This window comes from Schistocerca piceifrons, chromosome 1 (assembly GCF_021461385.2).
Source record: "Schistocerca piceifrons isolate TAMUIC-IGC-003096 chromosome 1, iqSchPice1.1, whole genome shotgun sequence".
Taxonomy (NCBI): domain Eukaryota; kingdom Metazoa; phylum Arthropoda; class Insecta; order Orthoptera; family Acrididae; genus Schistocerca; species Schistocerca piceifrons.
This window is the reverse complement of record NC_060138.1, coordinates 1254320592-1254335778: the sequence shown is the minus strand read 5'-3', so window position 1 is coordinate 1254335778 and position 15187 is coordinate 1254320592. Positions and strand designations below refer to the sequence as shown.

Below are 15187 nucleotides of genomic sequence, written 5' to 3'. Positions count from 1 at the left end.
ACTTTCAGGAAAACAAAACACAAATGAACTGATAAAAAATAGCACATAAATATTCGAACAGCAAACCTGCGACTAATTCAAACCACTATTTACACATGTATTCCAGAGGGAGATACAATCAGTATTACTGAAGAACAGCTGCAGAAAGAAGGGAATGTAAGAAATGTCCACATGGGTGAAATTAAAGCCATCCTAATGGCTCTAACAGACCTGAAATACTTCGCTTTCAGCAAGGCGTTCTAGCCACAAAAAGATAGCTCACCAATGGGGTCACCCATCAGTGCTCTACTTGCAAACATATTTCTGAACTACACTGACCAGGAAATATTCAAAGAAACTATATATCCAAAGTAGTCCAACCTTATACACTTACACCACTATGTGGACGACATCATTTGATTGATAGACAAAACAGACACACAGATAAAATAACTACGCATTCACATAAATGCAGTTCATTCAGAAATAAAACTTATCAATGAGACAGAAGCAGACATGTAACTTACTTTGTGTGACATAATTATACACAGAATCAACAAAAAATGCAATCTTGTAATATTCAGAAAACCAACAGCCACAATTACAACAATTTACAAACTTTCCGGTCACCCTCTACCACACAAACTCCAAAGTTTAAGAAACATGCTACATAGACTCCATAGTATTCCCCTGGACAAACTCAAATACACTTACGAACTAAACACAGTACACCATATAACAGAGACAATGGGTACAACGTACAAATAATAAACAAACTGAACAACAAAATAAAGAAGCAAATTAAAAAAGAACAAACCAGCCACGACAGATAACGAGGAACACAAACATTTGACAAACACAGGAAATCAGGAACACCTTACAAAGCACACATACTAACATACAGCAACAAAAAGTCCACAATGCGGTGATCATTTTTAAGAAATAAGGGCTATGAACATAACTGTACACAAACAACACTGTACAGAAAAATCCTAAATCCAAGTAGACATCAACAGACAAATTTTCCAAATCCTTAATCTACCGATTAACATGTAGTTCATGTTTACAAAGGCTAATCATGCAATCTTTGGAAACGAGATATTCTCAACACCTCAGAGTCTTAAAAAGTCAAGGTAGACACTCCATTTTTGCTGATATATTTATACAAGAAAACCGCCACCCAAACAACAATGAGACTGATCTTAAGATCCTCAGCGAAAGCAATAGTGTCTATCGAGAACGGTCACATACAAAAATTAATGATATGAGGAAAGAAAGCCTTGAATGAAAACAGAGTACTGTGTGACAAAACCGTGTGTGGAACAGTCGATGGACTATACAAAGACACTTCCTCACACGTTAATTAAACACACTCAATATCCAAAAACATTTGTTATCTCGATCCCACTCCAACCCTCCACTCTTTACAGCTCTCTCCGCCACTGTCTCTGTCTCACTCTACCTGTCTCTGTCATTTTTACACACACACATGCACAAGCATCAGTCCTCCTCAGCTGTGATCCCAATACTGTTCACACGAAACAATGAAAGTTAGCATCACATGAAACATAAAGGAAGCAATGAACGCTTGAGAAAGGATAAAAACGTAATTCCTCTCATTGAATATGGAGACACAAGGATCTACTCAAATCATGTGTTGTGAAAAATACTTGTGAAATAAACTGTGAGCATCAAATCACATAAAAATGGATGAAAACAATGTAATGAGTAGCATTAGGAAGATATATCCTGCAGAGATACACAAAAGGGTGGAAAATGCAGGTACAGTAAAATATAGTGCAACAAGGGTTACTACAACAACTCCATCAGTAACTGACCATGTGGCCACAAATATGGACAGGAAAAAATGTGATGTAGCTGTAAAAGATATCGGACTATCAGACCATCTTTGTCAAATAACAACACTAAAATCAGGCATCGAATCATTCCCTAAACTACAAGCCTACAAACAACCTCTATCAGAAATCAAAATAAAAGATTTTTGAAAAGCACTAGAAAAACAAAGCTGGGAAACCAATGTGAATATGAAATTCTCTAAATTATCCACATTGTTTAAATTGAACTTTGAAAAGGCATTTCCAAAAGCAGGTATGTCTGTATCAACATCTCACAAAACAGATGGATAACAGCAGGTATTAGAAGTCCTTCCAAACACTTAAACGCCTCAGTTCCATGAAAAAGATTTGGAATGATCCAGAATTTTTAAGTTTCTATTAAAAAATCAAAGATATTTATAGAAAGGTGGTGACTGCTGCAAAATAATATATAATGCACAGAATAAAAGCAAAGTAGTCTGGGATGTTATAAAAAAGGAAATGGGGAGAGGCAAACAAACGTAGAATAACATACTGCTAAGGGAGAAGGGTAAGGTAATAAATGATTCACAACACTTAGCAAAATATATAAACGAGCATTTTTCAAGTATTGCAGAGAAGTTACAGCAAAAAATCCCTCAAAACAAATATAACACCTTTAAATAATGTTGCACTAAATACAATGATGTTGCTTCCAACCACAGAGAATGAAGTCAATAAAACTGTTCAAAAACTAAAAAATAAAAAGTCAGCAGGCTTAGATGAAGTACCAATGTGTGTACTGACACTTAAAAAAGGTCCCTTAACAAATATAATAAATGAATCCTTCACATCAGGGACAGAGCAGTTCAAACAGGCAAAAGTTGTACCTTTGCTGAAGACATAGAAAATTACCGGCCCATTTCCCTGCTGTCACCATTCTCAAAAATAATAGGAGCAATTATGAAATACAGACTAACGAATTACCTGAATAAATACAATCTTTTAAGCTAATCACAGTTTGGTTTCCGAAGTGGCAAAAATACGGAGTCAGACATTGTAAAATTCACAAAAGTTGTACTTGATGTTCTTGATAAAGTTTAGTGTTCACAGACATATTTTTGGATCTTTCTAAGGTGTTTGACACAGTAGACCACAAGAGTCTATTAAATAAACTAGGGGCATTAGGAAGAAGAGGAGTAGCTAATGACTGGTTTTGATCATCCTTAACAGGCAGCGCACAAAGAGTAGAGATAACACATACTTCAAATAGATCTAAACATTTAGTAAAACACTTATCAGAACCAAAATACATTAATATAGTGGTCCCGCAAGGTAGCATATTAGGACCAATACTATTCCTGATATACATACATGACTTTCCCAGTAGCGTTACTCATGGTGAAAAAATTCTCTTTGCTGATGACAGCAATATTATAGTCACTGAGAAAACAAGAGAACTCCTTGCTGAGAAAGCAAATGAAACTCTCAAGGAAGTTTACGATTGGTCAATAGGCAATAAAGTGACACTGAACATAAATACTTATTTATTTATTTATATTTATTTACTTATTCCATGTGATCTGTTGGTTCACAGTGTGTTGCAGATGTCGGAAAATATCAGTCAACATTTTTAACATATATTAACATATAGTATACTAAAATATTATATTGCAAAGATTGGTTAAGTTTACTTCACTCCAATTGCTCAATGTTTTCAATTTAACATAAATAGCAAGATTACTGTTCTAAGTATTAATTTAGAGAGTAAAAACAGAGACACAACAAATATGACTTCACGATTTTGCTAAATTTTATTTTGTCTTCTATGGACATAATACTAGTGGGAAGATTGTTGAACAGTTGGAGGCCCATGTGGAAAGCTCCGTTTTTACACAGTTGAGTGTTTGTACGTAAAACATGCAAATTTGGGTTTTTCCTGGTATTGTGTTTATGTATTTCATTATTTTTTACTACTCTGGACTCAGTTGGCACTATGTGGTTTCTGAAAAATTTTAGAGTGTCAAGAATGTATAGGCAAGGCAGTGTAAGGATTTCCAACTTTCTGAAAATGAGTTTGCAGGAGTCTCTGGGTTTGTTCCCATTAATAATCCTCATTTCTCTCTTCTGGATTTTGAATGTGCTCAGAGCAGTTGGAAAGTTTCCCCAGAATATCACATCATATTTTAGGTGGGCTTGTATGTAAGTGTAGTATGCACTGCTTAATGTTTTCAGACTAGCACATGATTTCAGCACACTCAATGCATAACAGTCAGTACTAATTCTGGCATTTACTTTTCCTGTATGTGTATTCCATTTCAGGTTACCTTGAACCATCACACGTAGGAATTTGAAAACAGTGTCCATATCTATTGGATGGTTATTTACAGTGGCAAGTGACTGAAATGAATTTGCATTTTGTCTTGTGTGAAAGTTCATGGAAGCTGTCTTTTTTGTGTTGATAGTTAATTTGTTGATTTTAGCCCAGTTGCTGAGTTGTTCAGTTGCCAAGTTCACAGCATTTTGCACAGCCTCTGAATTCTTCCCTTTGAGGAGTACAGTTGTGTTGAGAGGTGGCATGAGCCCCTCTCATATTTCTATCTTAGTCTGAGTAATTCGATTTTCCTCTCCAATTGCATGCGGCGAAAAGTTGCTATTCCTTCACACGCGGGCTTCCCACGCAGCATCTCTCGTCACCCGGGTGGTCCGGTGACAGGCGAGTTCTGCTGAGCTTGAAAGTGTTAAGCGGACAGGTGTGAGGGAGTCGAGTGGACGCCGACATTGTCATAAGAGCGGGAGCGACACGCCGAAAGGGCCCAGAAGGAGCGGCTGGGCTAGAGATTTCGTTACTTTGCAGAAACTTAGTGAAAACAGTTTCTGGCGGGCTACCAGCGAGGCGTGGGAATGACTTGTGTTCCCAGGCAGTCTTGGTGGGCAAATTCTCGCATTTTCTGCAAAATCGTAACTGTGATTAGCTTGTTCAGGGCATAGCTCCGTGACGTAGCAAAATTGGCGCCATGAATCTCCATTTTCCGCCGGTTTTGGAGTTGCTGATTGGAACGTTTAACCATGGACACTGTCGTGGGGACAGGATTGTTCTGTGTTCGGCTTGTACGGGTCCTCTTGAGAGAGTCGGAGTAGGTTACAAGTCTGAGCTCTCGCTGCTCTGGACAGCCTGCCTTCCGTTGGCTGTCAAATATACTTTTATTTAATTGAAACTGTTTGACAAAGTGGCTGAAGTTTCGACTTAAACGTAACTTTCCGAGTACAGTTGGCAATTGAGCGTTCTGCGTACAAGCGGCCTATGTTGTCTGTCTCGAGCAGTTTTGGCTAAAGTTGACTGTATCGGAGCTACTGTGTGACTTCGTTTGTTAAAATCAATCATTGTACTGTCAGTGACTGTGTGGCGGGTCTTCTTCGTCTCCCTCATAGGGTCATTTGTATTGCTAGGAAGTCTTTAGTCTGGAACAACCAGACCAGAACAATTTCTTTCGGGCTATACTCGAGACATTATCATCACCACGACGGGATGTCGAAGCAACCAGCCATCGCCTCCAGTACGCCAGATCGTGTCCTTGCAGTGAAGAAGACAGCTTGGTAATGTACGTCCGCAGCACCAGCAAAGCAGGCAATTTTGCTAGGTGATAATCAGAGCTCAGCAGAGCGGGCCTGTTCGTCTTTTCTAACTTTCTTCTGTCTTGGATGTTCATTGTCTGAGTTCTCACTACTGTAGCAGCAATTAATGTTGGGTTGGCTGTGTGTTTCTCTTAAGATTTGAGTTGCAAGGAATTGGCTCCACATACCACTTTGTCTTAAATGTCACAATCTAGTTTATGGACAACTTAACCTTCACAGCATTTATTTGAGTATCCAATTTGATGTATTGTAAATGTTTCGTGTGTTTTGTTTATTATTTTGAGTTTAGTTATATTAAATCAAATTGTTATTTTGGACAGAACTTTCATTCTGTTAATTGGTAGAGCAACGCTTTCATTTCTCACTACGATCATGAAACTTTCCTTTATTTAACTTATTTATCAAGTTAAATTATTGCAGATGCAAACTCTTTTCTACTCCACTTGCAGGGTCGATTACAGACAGTTCGCGTTTCTTTTTAATACAAGTGCAACAGTAAAAGTCGGAGTTAGAATAGGGGAGGGGGGGGGGGCTTAGAGCATCATTTATGTATGAAGATTCTAGACGAATTTAGTGTTAAATACACTGCTAGCCCCGGCACCTCGCAGTGTTGTCAGCAAATATTATTGTTTTGTGTGCATCTACATTCAGGCTCATGTCATTAACATACAGGAGGAAACGTAGAGGTCCCAGTACTGATCCCTGTGGTTCACCTTGCTTTACAGTTTTATTACCCAATAGGATTTCGGTTATTGAGTTGGTTTGTCTGTTAGTGTATTTCATGCTGACTCTCTGCATCTGATTGGTTAGGAGTGTAGCAGTCCCATTGTTTGCAATTCGCCTGATATCATAGTGTTCAATTTTTTCCAGCAACTCCGTGAATTTCAGTTTCAAGAGGAAAAATGACAATGTTAAATTAACTGTAGATGACACCTCTATAGACTGTGTAACAAATGCAAAATTTCTAGGAATCAATATTGATTCTCAGTTGAAGTGGCGTGAACACACAAAGGTACTTGCAGCAGAATGTCATCAGCATGTTATGCTTTTAGAATCCTATCTTCAGTGTGTAACATGCAGTGTCTTTTAGTTACATAATATTCATATGTACAATCAATTCTTAGATATGGTATTCTTTTTCGGGGAACAAATGCACAGTATATGGACACAATTTTCAGATTCCAGAAAAGAGCCATAAGAATAATAACCAAAAATATTTGTCGAGCTCATTGTAAAGATCTGTTCAAAACACTGGAGATTGTAACTGCTCCATGTGAATACATTTACAAGTCAGTTTTAAACATCAAAAATAACATTGATAATTACTGCACAAACAGCTCTGTCTATGACCATGCAACAAGAGATACATTCAAGTTACATTTACCAAGAAAAAATAAACATAAAACTCAAAACAGCATTTTCTACCAAGGAATAAAACTGTACAATAGATTACCAAAAGAGATTAAAGAAATTGCAAAAATAACTTATTTAAAAAGACAGCTAAAAAGTACCTAGTATGCAATACATTTTATACATTGAAGGATTACTTAGCTAAAACAGAATAGGGGTTTGATAAAAAAAAATGTTATACAAATAAATAATAATAATAATGATTATAAAATATCCAACATTCACATAACACTTTCACTTTATGTTGTTTTCCTTCTTTTTTCCTTTCTAGAAATATTTACCCCCAAGTTATGCATAGCACAATACTAACACCTCTTCCTCTTTCTGTGCTCAACATCTCACTCATTAAGGAGGGATACTGACAGTTTTTCAGGTTACCAAATGGGAAATTGTGCTACAGAGAATGGCTCTGAGATCACTAGTGTGTGTGTGTGTGTGTGTGTGTGTGTGTGTGTGTGTGTGTAGTGAGTGAAGTGTTATGAAACAATATGTGTATAGAGTAAAATGTTCTTGGGTTTCCAACTGCGTCAATTGCTTAAAACTACACGAGCTTTCGGCCAAGCACTCCTTGGCCATTGCCAAGTGAATGATTGCCAGTGGGCTGTTGATGCGCCCTTATATACGCTAGCTGCCGGCTGTGACGTCACTGGTGCCCGTGTCATTGCCATTTATGCGCATGTTTTGAGGGGCGTTCGATGTTCCCTCTTCAATCGCGCAATCGCTGGATCCCACGCAGCACTGAGCTGCAAGCCACCGTCTCTATTCAGGGTGTTTGCTGTAATTTTTATTTCAATAGCTTCCTTTATTAAACTGTCCCAGAAGCCGTTAGTGCAAGCCACGACAGAGGTATCATCAAATTTTATGTGGTGACCGTTTTCTAATGCCTGCTCAGCTAACGCAAATTTCTCTGGATAGCGTAGGCGATAATACCTCTCATGTTCTTTCCTGGGTTGGTCCACAGTGCGCACTGTTTGTCCAATGTACTTCTGGCCACACTCACAAGGTATTTCGTAGACTCCAGGTGTTCCGAGACCTACTGCGTCTTTAAACGGTCTAAGTAATTGACGGATTTTCGTTGGAGGCCTGAAGATTGATTTGATATTGTGTCTTTCCAACAGGCGGCTTATCTTGCCCGACACAGAGCCACAGAATTTGAGAGAAGCAAGTTTGTGTGTAAATGTGTGTGAAATCTTATGGGACTTATCTGCTAAGGTCATCAGTCCCTAAGCTTACATACTACTTAACCTAAATTATCCTAAGGACAAACACACACTCCCATGCCCAAGGGAGGACTCGAACCTCCGCCAGGACCAGCCGTACAGTTCATGACTGCAGCAGTAGGGGGACGAAGTATGTAGCAGGCAACGCTGCATTGTTGCCAAATTTATTCAAGATGGCGGCGATGACGTCATCCAAGATGGCGGCATGTAGACTTGGCAACATTGCATGACATCATCCAAAGATGGCGGATTTTGGCGGGAAAATATGGCAAATTGTGCTATGTCCACCAACCTAACCTTCAGAAAAAATGGCGGGAAGTTTGAATTTTGGCGGGAAAATAGCCCTATTGTGCTATGTCCACTAACCTAAGCGTCCACAAGAAAATATGGTGGGAAGTTTGAATCCAACAGGATAATGCATGCAAAAAACCGTACTTTTCTTTATTATTATTGATTATCATTCATTAACATTCATCATCATTCATTATCATTCATTATCATGCACTATCATTTATTAACATTCATTATTATTTATTATCATTTATTATTATTTATTATTATTGACCTGCCTCCACTAGAAAACTCCCTCTCAATTCAAATTCCTACACGATAATGGCTGCAAAACCTTACTTTTGTTTATTATTATTGATTATCATTTATTAATATTCATTATCATTCATTGTCATTTATTATCATTTATTATCATTCATTATCAGTTATTATTATAGGCCTACCTCCACTAGAAAATTGCGCCAAATTCAAATTCCAACACGATATTCTCTCCAAAACTGTACTTCTATGTATTATTATCATTTATTATTTATTCAAGATGTCCGATTTTCTCGGTGAGAAACCCATTCTCCTTACATCCATAACAAAAATCTATCAAAGGTCAAATCCCCAACACCATAATTGATCACATGTACGAGCTTTCTCCATCACTTATCTTTTTTCACTGGTAGCCTATCATAATCGCGTCAAATAATAAACTGCACTTATAGTGACGTAATTCACGTCCTTTGATTTTGCAGGGGGAAGGGACTGAATACTTTATTTCAAGCAGTACGGTCATCACTTGTTCTCCAACACAGTCAGCACACACATCTTTGATATCGCAGTGCAGTCACCACGACGTCTGCGCTCCAACTGAATTAGTTCAAATCCTCGCCACCCCCTGGCCAGCGCGTGGAGACACTGGCTATGCCTGCCAGGTGTGGCGGGGGGGGGGGGTGCAGACCCACTGCAGTCCTTGTAGAAATAATGGTATTGGTGGGCCGTCAAAGATGCAGACCCACTGCAGTCCTTGTAGAAATAATTGTTTTGGTGGGTCATCAAAGGTGCAGACCCCCTGCAGTCCTTGTAGAAATAATGGTATTGGTGGGCCATCAAAGATGGAGACCCACTGTAGTCCTTGTAGAGACAGCCAGCAGCCATCTGTTGCGACTGTGCAGGTGCACAATCACCATCGAAGAGTCTTGCGGACAATATATCAAGTCCATAACCACCACTTGTGCACTCACAAAGTTTTTGGAATTGTCCTTAGAACCAGCAATGCTGTTAACCAGTCCCTTGCTGAATTATCAACACACATGCAAATGCTACCAGTCCCCCTTTTTTTCTCGCACATTCTGTGTGTACTATGACCAACAAACGTGTGCACTGAAATGAAACTTAATTTGAAGAACTGGTGTCTATACAATTATAAATTTACATCATAACAATACAATTACAAAGGTACAAAATACATCATTAAAGAACATAATAGTACAGATAACATTTGTAGTAATACAGACTTTACAAAAGAATAGAAATAAACATGTCCATCAGTGTTACAGGAATTATGACATAAGAAAATAAATAAAATAATGAGAACAGTTTTCGAAACATTAATTTTACACAAGAGCATTGAAACAGAAGAGAATAAATAATGTCTAAACATCTTTACAAAGTAAATAACATATTATTAATGCAAATTATATTTGAGGATAACAGTATTCCTCATCATAGCGAATGTAGCTGAGTATTAGAAAAACTCTACAACATAAGTGTTATCAGATAAACATATAAAGACAGGAAGAACACAAATACACAAGGGTACACAAACACATAGCGGTATAATACAAAAGGAAAGGACAGGGTTTATTTTACTGCAGTATTTTGCAAACAAAACTTTCTTTACTTCTTGGAGATCTCCCTTTGTTCATCATTATTCCCAAAAAGTCTTATCTATACCAGCTTTCTGTATTCTATTCATATTTCTTTCAAAACAATTATTTCTCAGTCTACAATACTCATTTTGGCCCAAATCGTTTTCATATAACTTCTCAATGCATTCTTTCCCCATTCTCCATAGTTAGTTTCTTATATAGTCTGCCCCCTCTTAAGCTAACTTAAATCTACTGAGCTCAGATATATATACTAAGGGATGAGGCAATGCAGCAGTACAAAACAATTAACACAAACAGCAATGACAAAAAAAAGCAAATTGGCAAAGATAGCAGCAGTATATCTAAATTAGCAGAGCAAATTATCACTAATATGAGCCAATGTGCAGCAAAAAGAAAAATAAATCAGTAGTAAAACAGGCTTAACAGAGTAATATAAAGTGAAATTTAATAGCACTATGTCTGGCAAGCAGCAGCAGCAAATGCAATAACTTATACCTAAACATGACAAAGCTCAAGCAGAAACAATATTACAGTAAAAATGTCACATCTTAAAACTAGAGTGATGCATCACGAGAACTTTCTCTAGCAGACAAGTTACCAAATCGTAAAAAAAATTATTTATGCAATTCCTGTGAAGGGAAATGTCTATTTATGTTCCCTCATTTTCTTGGAAGTAGATCATAAAATTATTATTTACTTGATCTGTAGGCATAAAATAACTATATTAGTACATCTATTAAATTTTATTTTAACCAATGCTGCAGTGCAGCTAGAAACTAGATATTAAACAAAATGAGTAAATAAATACATAAAGCAAGCCATATGGCATTTCATAATGCAGTAAAAAATCTCTCAACTAGCAAGACAATAGCCGTGAAATGTTTCTCATCGTTTCATTAGCTATTTTAGTAAATATCATAAATTAAGAGCTCCACAGTGTAATCATATGTTTTCAAGTTTGAGCGTGTCGTATTTGCGATGCTTTCGACAAAGAAATGTCAATAGCGAGGATAATGGCCTCTTTTTTTTTTCTCCACCTAATGGCTTTCTTTTGTCAGACGTCTATCTCTCAGCTGGGCGCCCAAAACCCATTACGTCAATGTCACTTACCTTTCTTAATATTTACGACAGCAGTTTCCGCTACAGTGACAGTCTCATATAAAAATTTCACAGGGCGAGAATTTGCGTTACAAATGTGTAGAAACAAAATACTGTAAATACAACAGTGTCCAAAAAATTTTCGCCTCATTGTGATACACTCACGCATTTACACACATTTCATAACTTTTAAAGTACGATTCTTGGTTTACAACATCCTTTTTCACAAACCAGAGTCCCTAACTTATATTCATATGCATATAAACATGTAATCACATTCCTCATATATGGTAGCATCATCTTATTGATCATAAACATACCTCAACAGCATAATACACATCGTCATCATAAAAATAACATCATAACAGATCAATCACATTTCAAAATCGTCACAGCTTCTTTCAATAATTTCAAGACCTAAGAAAAATTCAATAGTTTCATCTACCTCAAACGTACTTTAAAAATCATGATCCCATACCAAATACATCATTCAAAGCTCTCGTAATAACTCAATGGTTCGAAAAAAATATGAACAGTTCACAAAGTACAGACAAAATACAATTTCATAAGTGTGAAGTTATCGAACTGTGTAATTGCGTAAACATGTGTCACTGACATAGTAAAAAAAAAATGTTTGTTTCTCTGTTAAATAATCAGATAGCTGTGTAATTCTGTGTTAGAGAAATATGGTACTGATGTGTAAAGTTGTATGAGCAAATACCATATTAGCTAGGGTCCTTGTGTTTGCCACACACATGGTACAAAAAGTAAGCGTCTACCCCCATGAGGATTAATGTAATAATACCCTCAGGTGTTACAGATTACAGAAATGGAATGAAACGTATCACAGAAAATTTTCATTGTGATTCAAAAATCTTTAAACATTCATGTTTTAAGTACAAAATCAATCACTCAAATACATGTAATGTAGCGCTAAACTGTGCGCCTTGTTGTAAGACAATCTCTGTCATTACTTAAGGGTAAAAAATGTGCCAAGTGTCGTAATCATCGTCGTCCATAAGCAAAGTTCCCTAGAAGTCAATGTACTTACCTCATAATAAACAAAGTGAATTGCTATGCGTATAGATATCGTAGTTGTTACGCTTATTGCCGCGATGAAGTAAGTACTGTAATGTAATGTATTCTTGTGCTGCGGAAAAGGGTGTCTCACTGTAGCTATACCACAAAGTTACTACTAAAACCTGTTTTACTTTCCAGAAGAATTCAGAAAAACTGTGCCGATATAAAACAGATACAGCACAAAAGCAATAATATAAATTGTGTCACACACTAGTAGCGTCGTGGTATAATCGTGTAGCTGTCAAAGAAACCAAATACTAGGTCATCTTTAATCTCACAGAAACTACTTCAAATAAGGAATGTCTTTTCAAGTAAACCAGAATGTTGCATTAAAATCTCATTACAGTATCAGCATATGTTCTAAGTATGTGAGCCTTATAGTCATTACGTAATCGTACAACCAACAAGCAAGAATGTACACACACAATAACACTGTGTCGCCTGTTCACTATCACAATGCAGTGGCAATTACTGTCTAAATATGTTCCCTAGGTTCTAGACTGGATAGTTAACTTCAAAACATTGTTGCGTAATAACAGTTTCTAAGTGTGACAATGCGTACTAGTAGCGTGAAGTGAAAAATTTTATGCCAAAGACTAAGTTAAAATGCTGATTATCTTTCAATAAACGGTTTTACATGTGAAATGTGGTGTAATCCTCTACTCTTCCTAGTATGCAGAGTGTCAACTTCAATGCAATTGTCATGCAGTATACATCGGTAAAGAATGCTAAAATTTTTCTCAAGGTTATCGTCTATGTTATTTTTCTCTGAGCCAGCCGGCGCACGTGGCTGCCTGTGGTGTGAGTCACTGTCTGTCTCTTTGTTGGCGAGCATCGTTTTTGGGATTAGGAGACCCAACTTATACAAATTCACCTTGCCGAGAGAGCCCAGCCCTGTTTGAATCCCGCCAGTTCTGATGAAATTCAGGTCTGTCGTTATGATTATATCGTCTGTCGTCATGTCGGTAGTTCCTGTAGTTTCTTTCTTGTCGGTTAAGTGGTGGAGAATTACTCCCTGAATTATCACTGCACAGTGGACCGTTGCATCTGAAGTTATTCTGTCTACCGTGATAATAATAGTTCTGGTTGCCATATTGTCTGTTTCTATGATTGTCTCTGTTATGTTCATTACTATGGAAATGCGATCTTTCTCTGTAACTATTACTCTCCCAGTGGTTGTCATATGGGTGGTGTCTGTTTTGTTCACGATTTGCGTTGTAAGAATAGCCTTGTCGTGTCCAGTTATTATTTCTGTCGTCACGGAATTGTGATGCATGTGAACTGTAATTGTTGTGCTCCTGTTTTCGCGTTCCGCGATTGTCAGTGTCAATTTCCAGTTCTTGTAAGAGTCCCTGAAAAGCTTCAATGTCGTCTTTGCAAGGTTCTGCCAAAATAATACGTCGTAAATGTTCAGGTAATTTGATTAAGCAAATGGGGATGAGTTCTGAGGGGCTGTATGGGTTTGACAGGTACTGATTCTTGTGCAACATGTCTTCAAAATATTTCACAAGACTGGAAAATTCAGATTGTTCGAAATGTTTCATCACTATGATGCTATGTTTTACTCGGTCTTGTGTAGCTAGAGACCAATATGCTGAGAGGCAAGCGTGGTAAAATTCTCCTTCACTGTGACAATCGTGAATGACCGATCGCATTCTTACAGCTGGTTCATTCTCTAAATAGCCACACATAAATTCTAATCTGTGCTCTAATGACCAGTTGGGAGGAAAACAATGAGAGAATTGATGAAGCCATGCTTTGAATTTACGTGTAGTAATAAACAGCTTATAGTCAAAATCATCATGTCGGCGAGTCGCAAATCGGTCATTGTTACTGCGTTTCGGCGGTTCCATCTCAAAATTCAGTGTACCTTGCCAATTTCTTCCATAATTTCCGAACTGCCCTGTGTTATTATTTTGTGGCTGTTTCGTATTTCTATGTCGCTCTCCCCGTATTGGAGGGCGAGTGTCCTCTGAAATATGTAATTCTTGTATAACCTGTGTCAACTGATGTTGTACTTCCCAGATTTCTCTGTGGTGTTGCGTATTAATTTGATTCTGATTTTGTTTGAATTTCCTAATTTGTTCGTACTCTTCTGTATCATTAAAGACTACCGGTCTTGTGTCATTCAGATTATCATCTACCTTCGTAGATAAATTATTTAGCTGATCCGAAAGTTCGACTACTTTCTCTGATAATGAACTAATTTCCTCCATGTGTCTTTCTGAACTAATTTTCGGAGTATCTACTGTGTCCTTTAAGTTTTCCTGAGTTTTTGCAAGTAGTGAAACCGAATCGGTAGATGCAACTGAGTCAATTTTAGCCCGCAAGGTCTCGTGATTTTCATGAACAATAGTTTGCCGTTCTTTTATGGTTGTATCGTGATTCTGAAATGCATTTTCATGCCGCGAAATAATAGGTTGAAAATGCTCACAAACTTAGGTTTTACATCATTATGTAACTCAGTAGTTAAATCTTCACGTGTTTGTTCAAACGTGGTGTCTAACTTCTGAAGATTTTGTTCCATTGTGTCTATTAACAACAATATGTAATTGTAATAACAATATGGCTGCCGATACTCGGCAGCCATATTTTTACCAAATCCATGTTACAATAGATGGTCGTATTATTAATGAAGCAGTGATCCACTATCGCTGCCATCGTGTAGAATCATACAAATCCTAACCACCGGTCTACAGGTGTCAGAAATGTTTCCAGTACAGTGACTATCTGACACAAAATTGCAAGATCCTTCCGACCCATCCGCAATACAAACAAAACC

General features: G+C 37.4%; 1 protein-coding gene across 1 annotated transcript in view; it reads left to right on the top strand.

The window, feature by feature from the left end:
* LOC124780314 overlaps positions 1-15187 on the top strand; it is a 154591-nt gene that overhangs the window by 131792 nt on the left and 7612 nt on the right. The window lies entirely within an intron of this gene.